The sequence below is a fragment of the Accipiter gentilis genome, chromosome Z (assembly GCF_929443795.1).
Source record: "Accipiter gentilis chromosome Z, bAccGen1.1, whole genome shotgun sequence".
In the NCBI taxonomy this organism is placed as follows: domain Eukaryota; kingdom Metazoa; phylum Chordata; class Aves; order Accipitriformes; family Accipitridae; genus Astur; species Astur gentilis.
In genome coordinates this window covers 11,580,190-11,591,159 of record NC_064919.1, presented here as the reverse complement: position 1 = coordinate 11,591,159, position 10,970 = coordinate 11,580,190, and the positions used below count along the sequence as shown (strand labels likewise).

Genomic DNA, 10,970 nt, shown 5'->3' with positions numbered 1-10,970 from the left:
TATGAGGGCTGCTGTAGGGAGAATTAACTACATCTCAGCCAGACCCAATAGAATGTGGCCTCAGTGTTCTTTAGATGTCAACTCCTCTGATTGCAGGTCTTTTCCAGGCACACTGTTTTTTTATTATTCAATGCCAAACCAAAGATGTTCTGCATCACCTCAGTCTCCTTCAAACAGTTGTCCATTTGTGCACAGTCATTTCTGTATATTTAGCTGAAGGCTTAATCACTGAGGATGCGATGGAGAAGTGTGGCTCAGCCTGTATCCGAGAAGAAGGAGAGCTGGGAGGAGCAGTGAAGTATACAGCTTTTAAATCATCAGTATTTTTCTACACAGTTCTATCACAATAAATTTCAAGTGTTTTACAGGTTTATTGCTGTTTCTGGAGTAACCTGCTTTATTTCTGTGGAAACACCTCTTTTCCCTCCCATTTCCTAGAAGCTGTGCACGCTGGTACCTGCCAGCTCAGGGAATGCAGGCTGAGCAGCATTTTCATCATGGATCGCCCGACAGCGCCCACCTCGGCCGAGCAATCTCGGAAGCAATGAGTCCTGCTGCTGCAGCCGTTTACCACCTGGGCAGGCAAAGAGCTTGGTGAAAGAGAGCGTCTGAGGGTCATGCAGAAACACCGTGCCACATGGCTTCCCAGCGGCTTCCTGCACAGGGCAGCCTCAATAGTGAGGTAACACTGTCACAGTCCCTCTCATCGATTTCACAACCGCGGTATTAAACACCTGCTTGTCCTTCTTTCACAGGTTACGGTACAGAGACAACTACCACCCCACAGGTGCGACCGCGGGCCCCTGCGCCTCACCGCGGGGGCGCCATCTTGTGGGCAGGCGGCCATTAGCCGCGGGCGAGCTGGTCACGTCCCCCCTTCTCCTGGAGAGGGGTCCCGAGCGCGCGGGCCAATCAGGGCGGCCGACGCTGCGGAGTTCGCGGGCCCCGGCTGGGTCGGCGCGGCCGCCGGCCCCTCAGTCCCCGGGCTGCCGCCGGCCCCTCAGTCCCGGGCTGCCCTCAGTCCCCGGGCTGCCCTCAGTCCCCGGGCTGCCGCCGGCCCCTCAGTCCCGGGCTGCCCTCAGTCCCCGGGCTGCCCTCAGTCCCCTGGCTGCCGCCGGCCCCTCAGTCCCGGGCTGCCCTCAGTCCCCGGGCTGCCCTCAGTCCCCGGGCTGCCGCCGGCCCCTCAGTCCCGGGCTGCCCTCAGTCCCCGGGCTGCCCTCAGTCCCCGGGCTGCCGCCGGCCCCTCAGTCCCGGGCTGCCCTCAGTCCCCGGGCTGCCCTCAGTCCCCGGGCTGCCGCCGGCCCCTCAGTCCCCGGGCTGCCGCCGGCCCCTCAGTCCCGGGCTGCCCTCAGTCCCCGGGCTGCCGCCGGCCTCCGCCGAGGGCCGCGGGAGTTTCGTGTGTGCACCGTGAGCTCAGGTGAGTGAGTTAACGCCCCCGCTCTGCAGCGGGGGCAGGGTAGAACGCGGCTTTGGCGGCTGTAGGAACAGCTTTCTTGGGCCACCGCTGTGCTGAGGGTGCCCGAAGGGCCGCCTCTCCCCACAGCGCTGGGTGGCGGTCGTTCAGTCTGCTTTCAAATAGTGCACGGCCTCGAGGGGCGGCAGATCCTCGGCCAGGGTCCGCCGCGTCCCACGTCAGCGACTGCGAGACTGCCGCGCGTCGAGGGGTAACGTGGCGTGCCGTTCCTGTGAAGGTGTGCGTTGCAGCCCCTGCATCCTTCTCGCTGGAAGTGGTGCGTGCCTGGGCGTGGGTAGCCGTCGGGCAGCCTGTTCTTCATCGCAGCGTGTGCTTCAGCGGGAGGCCTGGGTGGAGGCAAAGCCTGAGTAACGGGCAAGCTAAAATGTAAGCCCCTGACAGCATGTCACCGCGGGAAGGTGTGCAGCTGCGCGTCAGTGGCCAAGAGCGTAGTGATGCAACACTGCCTTTGAAATCCGCTACGTCTCTGTTGATCTGAGTTTCGTGTGTTTTTTTTAACAAGTAATTTAATCTCTCTGTTTCTCTCCTTTAGTCTTTAAATATGGACTGAACATTTCTGTACTGCATGAGTGTTAATGAGGCACAGCTTGGCACACTTGCAAAGCGAATGTGGAAGATGTCTGCGAGCATGGGAGCGAAAGAGATGAGACTTGAGGGAGGTAGGTCTGTGGGACGGGGACTTTGCTGCTCTGCCGCAGGTGGAGAGGTGAGGGCTGTAGGGTGGGGGAACCTTCAGACGCCAGCGTTTGTGGATGCTCTCACTGTCTCTCGGTAGCAACGTGACAGCTGGGTTTCTGGCACGCTGGCACAGGCAGAGGAAACGGTAGGGTTGTGGCCTTTTGCAGCCTCTTGAGGGTAGAGGTACCATCTCAGAGCAGTGACCCGAGGAGGCAGCCGACTTCTGTGAAAGACTCCATTCTCTATTGACCAAAGGCATTGCTCAGCCTGGTTAGATTTTTTTCTCCCCTCTTTCTTTTTCCTTCCCTCCTTCCCCCCCAGTCAGATGATCAAGCGATTCAGACGGAAGTAATAGCAACGATCATTAGCAAGAGTCGGACAGGAAATTGCAGTGCAAACCAAACTTTCGGCAGTAGTCCATTTTTAAGGTACTCTGCAGCGCGTTTAATGATGTAATTCTCCAGTGCATCTGAATGTTTAACTCTGCCCGCGAAGGCGAAAAGTCCCTGGCTCATGCAAAATTGCCCTGAAGTATATAATTAATTTTGATCCATTGAAAATTCAGCAGGCCTGCACTGAGTTGTAACGTTGGGCTTTTTGCAGGTGGTTTAATGCGTTTCTTTTGTGCATGCAGATTTTATCAAAGGTGGTGGCTCGTGGTCTAGTCAATATAAACTTCTTTTCTTTTGGAGCATATATGTGTTTCTGACATTATGTCCAGAATAGCAAAAGATTTTATTAACACTGTGTGAGGTCCCAGGAGAAGCCTAAACATGGAAAAAATACAGATTTTAAAAGAAATTGCTCATTTCCTCGTCTGTGAGTAAAATGTGAGTTTGCCGGACCTGGGCAGATGGCTTTTATATTTTCAGAACCTGTCAGGTTTTTGCTTGGAAAGTGAAGAGTTTGGGATTTTTTCTTGTCCTTTCGTATTTATCTCTGTTCCATTTTTCACGCTCGTGAGGCACCCCCCATATTATGAGGAAATACTAATTTCTGTTTCATGAGCTGCTTTGTGCCTTTCACACAGTGTTGAGCTGTGTCCAGTCAAAGATCCACTGCGTGTGCAACTTTACAGGAAGCATTTTTCCTCTGAGTAACTTACGCAGCTGCAAGAATTTTTAGTTGGTGCTCTTTGCAATCAGCTATATAAGTGTCAGTACACCAAAATACAGAAACTACGTGGAGACAGCACAGGGTTATGTTACAGTTGGGATGTGGGCATAGCTCACGCAGGCCTGGCCGGAACGGCCTAAAGGTGGCTAAGGCATCTTCTTGTAACAGCGTAACTGGGAAATCTCAAATCCAGGCAAGCAGCTTGGTTTGTATGTGGAACACTCACCTCTGCTGCTGTCTTCCTGTTGCATCTGTGTTGCTATGGGTATCTGAATTAGCGAATTTTGAGGTGGCTCAGGGATGTCTTGGAGGCAACACGCTTGGTCCTTGTCAGAAACTTGCAGCTCGGGTTTCCAGGCTGTGGTATTTGTGGCACCAGTGCTGTGGGGACCGGTGGCAGGCAGCCTGCTGCTGGTGTAGAGCTGGTTGTAGAGCCCAGCTGCAGGAGGTGGCCCAACTTCCCCAATTTCTTGGCAGACTGACTAAACCTTGCTGGTGTGTTTAATGGTATTGGCATGCCCAGCCCTCTCTTCTGACCATGTGACCTTTTAACAGCTTCAATCCAGTGGCACAGTTTATCACATTTTCTCTTAAGGCACCATCTCCCAGGGCTTTGGAGAGCACAGTCTGTGGTGGGCTCGCACCACAGCAGGGAAGCAGTGGCAACATCTGCCTCCTGTCCGGGGAACACCATGGCTGAGACAAAGAGGATCAATTCAAGCATTCCCTCCAGTGGTGTTTCCTCTGTTGAGCAACTCTGCCTGCCCCAGCCATTTCTCTCCCTCTCCTTGCTCTGGAGGGAGAGTGAGGTGAACCAGCCTGCTGCCCTGCACTGCATCTGCATCCCCATGAAGCCCATGGTATTTCTCTCAAGTCTGGGAGGACTCGGTTGCTCCCATCAGGCCAGAACTGAGATTGTGTTATAAGAACTTTGTCAAAACCAAGCGATGTTAGGTGGGGACTACAAGCTGCTGCTGCTGCAGGACCGAGTTCGCAATTTGCGATTGCTGTCTGCTTTTGTGGTATTTGTACCGCTGCAGACGAGGCAGGAGAGCTTCACTCTGCTTATTCTGTGGTGGGTGTGAGCAGCCGTGCAAGCTGCAAGGCAGTGGCAGCGCAGCTCTCCGTTCACAAAGCCCAACTTCCTTGCAGAGAGGCCTACTAAAGAAAAATGGGCTGACTAAATTAGACTGTTTCAGTGTGGACTAGGAAAAGTGGGAGTATATTTTAATGTCAAAGAAGAATGAAATCTTTTTGTGTGAAATTACTGTCGGCAGAGAAAGAGAGTGATGATTAGGGCTCTAGGTGAATCAACAGTGGTAGTAATATCACAGCGCAGTGAAATGTGGCAATACGTTGTTACTGGGCAATAATGTTCCTGTTGATGTGAGCAGCATAGAACGTTAGCAAGAACTGAAAAACTGATTAACAGAAAACAACTTTTCTTCCAAGGCAACGTACCTGGTCTCCAGTGCAAGACAATCTACTGGGAGATAATAGCTAGAAGCTGTGTACTATAGATGTACAGATGAAAAGAGGGCAGTGAACCATGATGAAGGGAAAATTGCCTTTCCACCTGGAGTTATTAATTGAAGGAACTCTTTTGAAGCAACCACATTTTAAGCAAATGCACAGTAAGGCACCTAGAAGTAAAAGTGGATTTCAATTTGTTTTTTACCTTCTCGGCCAATGTGTTTCTGGCAGAGCCTGCAGAGCCTGCAGAAGTTACTACCATGGGTGGAATTAATACAGCTGCTGTCCTCATCTGTGTGTGTATATATGAGGCGTCTTTCATGCAAACCCCGTGTTTTTCTGTAAAATCCTGTGCTTTAAGGCATGACCACTGTCCTCCCATCTGGGAAGCACACGAGAAAACTTTTTGTTGAAATCCCTTTGCTGATCTCAGCAAAATGCCAACCTTCTGCTAACAGTGGAAATGAAGCAGTAAACCAGGGTGACCCATGGGATGTGCTTTTGGAACTGGCAGGCCCTGAACGCGTAAATCCTCTTTGGACCTGTAGTGGACTGATGAAGAAGCCGAGAGAAAACCAAGAACAGGTGTCTCTTTCATGCCCTACCTCCTGGGGAAATTAGCTGCATCTCCCTCAGAGGCTTTCCTCATTTACAGAATGGAGATTGGATTCCCTCCACCTCAAAGCTCTTTCATCAGCCCAGGGATGCGCTAGGTAAAACACGATACCTCTAGGGAATGCCCACGGTGATTTTCCTCAGGATGTCAGCTCGTACTGTATCAGAGTCTGAAGGTTTGAAACTGTGGGTCTGAGCAAAAGTTTGGCTTTTACGCTGTTGTCCAAAAATTTGCTGTGCCTCCAGCTGATCTTGATGCTGTATAGTAACCTTGCTGTCCATAGGAAATGTTCCTAAATAGCTACTAGATGCCATCTTCTCCACGCAGAAGTTTGTGGAGATATTGATGGTTGGTTTGCAGCAACTAAAACCGTAATTCTGTCAAAGGATGTGAGCATTCTTGATTTTTAATTGCACAATCTAAAGCAATTACAGTGTCATTCCAAACCCTGTTTGACAGCAGCTTTTCCTTTGTGGGCTGCCTATCTATCTATCACTCTACAGTGAAAGGCTCCCATTACTTTTGTCGAGGGCTGTTAATGAGTCAAAGGAGACAGAAGAATCCAAGTCAAGATTAGAAGCAGAGAGGTTCCTTTGGGAGGCCATACCAGAGGAGTGGGAATGCCTGTGTCCTGCCAAAACCACTCCCAAACCACAGCGTTAAACCAGGCAGATTGCATCCTGCAGGACAAAAGAGACTGTGTGTACAGAAGACCTCCAAAGCTGATGAACAGAGATGGGTTGCTGGTTGCTAGCAGCCTGCCCCCAAACCGTCAGGTCGGGGAACATGTCTCTCGGTCTTGGGAGAGCAAGGATGGACAGAGACAGTAATGGAAGCAAACTCTTCTCGTAGGTCACACAGCAACTGGGTGGTAGAGCTGTGACCTGAAGGCCAGGCTAAGGGAGCAGCATGCTTCTGAGAAGGAGAGAGCTGGTGGACAAGTACCATCAAAGTCTTTGCGTACAGCAGATTCTGGTGATTCAGGATTTATACGGGCTCTAGCTCTCAGTCCAAAAATGTTCTCATGGAAGATGGATAGAAGGTGTTTTTTAAGACAAATGGATGTCTTGGCCTACGCTTGACTGTTTTGGAGAGTCAGAATAACACGAGATCAGATTATGTATTCTCAAGAATTGAGGACATGGTTTTGTCTCTTGTGTAATCCTAGCATTTTATTTGTAGAAATGCGTGCTTGGTGATACTAACATCACAGTCCAGGAAAAGAAAGGTATGAGTGATTTCAGTGGCCTATGTAAAACGGAGTAGCCCAAAGCTCCTGTTGTTTGCACAAGAATAAGCAGGGAGTTTGGTTTTGTCTTACTCAGGTGGAGGAACAGTGTTGTTGAAGTGGGAGAATAATAGATGCGGGCGATAGGATAGTTTAGCAGCACTAAATTATTCGGCAATGTTGGTTCTGTTCTAGCAGCTTGTTAGCTGAAGGTGTTTGAAAAAGTTACCATTCCCTCACAAAATCTGCCAGCATAGCATTTACCTGAGCAGAGATCTTTGAAAAGATCGTTGTTATTTTGTGGACCTGTTGAAGGTGGTTCCTGGTGGACTAGTTCTTTCCATGTAACAGGACAGCAGGGGAAGAGGAACACACCCTTCCGATGGGAGCTATTTATTTATATCCTTTATTGAAGGATCCTGGCGTTTCACCGAATGTTGCCAAGTCAAAATTCCTGTGCTTCAAGCTGAATGTTATGATAAAAAAGCAATGATAGAACTATACTCCATTGCAGCCTGATGGATGCATGAATTAATTGACTGTAAGAGGTAGAACTGATTGAGCAATTCAGGTTGGAGAGGACCTCTGGAGGCCTCTGGACTAATCCCCCTCTCAGAGCAGGGCCATCTGATTCAGGTTGCTTGGGGCCGTGGGCAGCTGAGTTCAAATACCTGCAAGGCTGAAAACTGCACAGCCTCTGTGGGCCCCCCCGTTCGGGTGTCTGACCACGTTTGTGGTGACCAGAGATCTGCTTTACTCCAGCTGGCATGAGTGTGGCTCTGCCTTCTCCATACCTCCGCTAGAGGTAGTTGGAGAAAGTTCAGAGTCACCCAAATGACTGTCCCGATTAATAGGTCTTCTGCATTTTTGATTCATCTGTGTTTGCACTGAATACCTGTGCTTCACTGACTGTGGATTTGTATCTTTGCTTATATCTAAAGGGGGGAAAACCCCAATTTTCTGAGAATTTGGTCTGAAGATTGAAAACCTTCTTGTGAAACCACTGGTAAAAAATTTCAAAGCTGTCATCTTCAGGTGCATTTTTTTTTCTACAGTCTGCCAAATTCTGTTAGCTAAAGCATGGCCAAAATGTCACACTATGCATGAGAAAAGACAGTGGAGTAACCTTTGCCAGCTGCTGTGTAGGACACTGACCTTTGTACAGCTTGGAGGGTAAATGGAATATCAACTGCCTGGAGAAAAAGAGGAACATTTGATGGGCTAGGAGAGAGAGAGGCTGTGAACAGTCTCTCACCTCAGTTAAAAATTGTTTGTAATCCTGGTTTACTCCTTGGAGATACCCCAGTCTCACTAGCAACTCTTCTCTGTGATTGCTGTCCCTTAATGTTGCCCTTAGCTTTGGTATCATCGTGGCAACTGATAACTACTTTAAAATTGGAGTGGCTGTTCATCTCGTCTGTGACACAGAGCAGCCTGTGGTTTTCTCTGCAGCAAGGAGCCACTTGGGCTGGACAAGGGCGAACTGCTGAAACTGCTTTTCTTCAGTTTCCACTGGCCAACAGGGATGCCTTTTTAAAAAATAGTGTAAAAAATTATTGCTACAATAGCTGGGGAAGACAACGCTGCAGTTCACGATTTTGCTGGCTGTGAGTGCCTCGCAAGCTATCTCCACAACATCAGCACAGTGGTTGCCTTAGGATGGAAACGGCACTGGTTAGTGGGAAGCTGTTTGGTCTTTTGTGCTTGTAGCAGTACTGCTAAAGAGAGAGGTCAGTTTAGTTCTTTCATTAGCTTTGTCTGGGTCATGTAGTTTCATCACTTTAAAATGAATCGTGTTTGATCCAGGAGGAAATGGGCTCCTGTCTTCGAAGGCCTGGCTGGTTGCTTTTCAGGACCTACACAAGGTCCTTGGTAGAGCTCACGCCTTGGGGCTCTTAGACGAAATGTAGCGTTTCACTTCCTCTGGCTGAGCAGGACAGGGTTTACCATTTGTGAGAAACGACAGTTCATCTTCTCATTCCGACGGTACTACAGAGCTGGCTGTGCTGGCATGAATCCACCTATAGTCCAGCAGCATCAAAGAAAAAAATGTCTGTGAGAGAGAGACTGCCCACATCAGCAGTGACACCAAAGACGTTAGTGCGTGACCACAGCCAAGAAGTACCAAGTTTCTTTAAATCCGCACCCAGAAGCCCCACCTTCTTTCTGTTTGGTCCCTGAACTAACTGATTTAAAAAACCCAGTTCTGTCTGTCTTTGAGCAATCCAGTCCTTGCCTTCTTTGTCCTTCATACATTTTTGAAACCGAGTTTCCGGAAGCTGTGAAAAGCAAGTTCTAACTGAAATGAAAGCATTTTTAATGTTTTCTGAAGTCAGGGCTTTCTTCTCCCAAAATGGCATTTTCTGTTGGAAATCATTTGTCAAGAATCAAACAAATCCTCTTCAAACAATTACAAACTTGCTTTCTTTTTCTTAGGAAGGACTGATGTTGTCATCAAGGTCTGGTAATTGCCATTAGCACATGAATGCCACAGCTTGAGTGTGAAATACACATACTGTATCATTTTTACATTTCACAGCTCTAAACGCACTTGTGTGTTTGGGTTTTTATTCATTCCCTGAGCAACATGCTGTGTGTTGCCTCTAGCTCACACCTCTCTGTAATGTGGTTTTACTGGTTATTAGATTTCTAAGACCCTGTCAGAAATTTAACTTTTTTTTTTTTTTAATTATTTTTACTTTTCTAAATAGTGAACAGTGTGCCATAATATTTGGATGTATAACTGTTCTGACGGAATTTCAGGTATCTGGTAGCTAGTGAGTGGGAATAAAGCAGGTTTGTTTGACCTGGGAGAGTCAGTGAAGAAAAACAGATTCTAAGAGAAACGAGTGTTGTCTTTTTGAGAAAGATTATTTTGTTTTGTTAGTAGAACTGCTGAATAAACTGTCAAAACTCTTTCAAGCCTTACCATGTGGTTCCCAGAATAAGTAGTTCTTTTAGAGGAGGAAGTATTCATGCACAGTTCTGGCATTTCAGAAGGCTAGCGTTGTTTCCTGGGCTTCAGTGAAAATTTCTGAAATACCCTCGTCTGGGTGACCCCTGCCGATTTTCAGCAGACAGCTTGAAAATGGCAAGTTTGCAAACCTTTTCTTCTGTGATTGGTTGCAAAGTATCTCCTGGTGTCTTCCTCACTGATCCTGCCTCAGGACAGGTATTTCATTATGTCAGGAGCGTGTGCCAGGGAAAAGAGGTTACTAGCAGAATGCTGCTTTACCAGGACGGTTTGTGCAGGCACCCAGGCTGCTAGGGAGGAAAGGAGATGGTTGCTGTGTTGAGATTTGAAATGGCTGTAGCGCAACGCTGCCGACGTGGCCCACAAGCGGGTGTGTGTTCCCCATCCACGTCGAGGTGCAGAAGGCGGTTTCATTTTTTTGTTCTGATCTTCTTCTTTAGGAGCCACCAGAAGGAGCCACCGCAGTGGAAGGCACTGACAATGGCACAGACGGAGAGAAGAGGAAAACCTCCATCTTGGAAATCGTAGCAGCGTACGAAAGTGAACGGAATGAAAAACTGGTGGATGTTCAGTGCTGTGCAGATATCCCACCATGTTTTACCCCACCGCTGTCCACGCAAGTGCTAGCTTCTGGGATGCAGATTTACCCACGAGGAGCAATCGTCCTTTCACCAGCTATTGCAGGTGAAGTGCAATTAATGGCATCTCCTACTAATCACCTCCAAAACTGGAGAAAGTTATCCACTTTAGTAAAACAGTGAAGTTCAAAGCAGTATATGTCATTCTTGTGTTCTTGAACTGCCCATACCACATACCTGCATTCAAGAGGCCAGTTCCTTTAAAATTTGTCACTTTTCTGGATTTGCGGTATCTAAAGCGGGTGGACGGCGTATTTCCTGAATGTCCTCTCTCTTGCTTCCTGCTGTTTCTGCATAGAGCCATGAGGTCTGTTTTGGTTTCTGCACACAGATGTATTGCACTGGAGGTTTCAATGACAGGTTCATCCTCTCCTGGCAAATCTTAACGGACAGGTTCTGAAAATATTTTTGTATCTTAGAGTAACTAGAATCCAATTAAGTAAGTGAGAAAAAGAAAAAGTTATTTACCATCCTGCCAGCATAAATGAAATTTTTGGAGAGGTTGTGTGTCTGAGCAACACAACATTTGACACTAGCCCATCAGTTACATACAAACTGCTCGGCACGGTGGTAGCCAGCATAAGCTCGGCTTGGGCAGAACTTTACCTGACCTCTGCAGGCAGTTAAATAACATTCCCTGGGACCTGTTCTGTTGCTTCGTTCAAAATGGAAGGATTCCTCCAATTCCTGCTGGCTTGGCAAAACAAAGCTCCTGCCTCAACATGCCACCAGACAGAGAATAATCCTTTCTCTTAAGAATGAGTTGTCAGTGG

At 48.3% G+C, this 10,970-nt stretch overlaps 1 long non-coding RNA gene across 1 annotated transcript; it reads left to right on the top strand.

Moving 5' to 3' along the window:
* The first annotated feature begins 475 nt into the window (after window positions 1-475).
* LOC126036421 (uncharacterized) lies at window positions 476-10,164 on the top strand. Its single transcript, XR_007505144.1, has 3 exons — window positions 476-682; window positions 2,007-2,133; window positions 10,000-10,164. It is a non-coding gene; the product is annotated as an uncharacterized LOC126036421 (long non-coding RNA).
* Window positions 10,165-10,970: the final 806 nt, after the last annotated feature.